Genomic DNA, 380 nt, shown 5'->3' on the forward strand with positions numbered 1-380 from the left:
TTCTTTTCTTTTTCTTTTTTGCAGCAGCATTGTTGTTGCCCATAATCAGCGCTACTGTGCCTCAGGACAAAGTCCATCTCTCTCATCGCTGGCTGCTGCTCATCATTAATGCAGAAAATAATGGCTTCACCAGAGGTCATTGACGGAGGAACGAGGCCCGAGGACATGTACTCTCCAAGCAAGAATGCACAGTGCTGCGGGCTGTCGACTGAGTGCATTGTTTGTATGCACACACACACACAGCTTACAGGCCAATTGCACATACACATTGCAAACACTATTAATGTGAACACAAAACAGATTTCTTTTTTAAAATTGTGCCCACATCTCCTTTTCTCCTGATCTGTCATGCACATACACTTTAGGCAAACTGTGTTCTC

The sequence above is a fragment of the Perca flavescens genome, chromosome 12 (genome assembly GCF_004354835.1).
Source record: "Perca flavescens isolate YP-PL-M2 chromosome 12, PFLA_1.0, whole genome shotgun sequence".
NCBI classification, from domain to species: domain Eukaryota; kingdom Metazoa; phylum Chordata; class Actinopteri; order Perciformes; family Percidae; genus Perca; species Perca flavescens.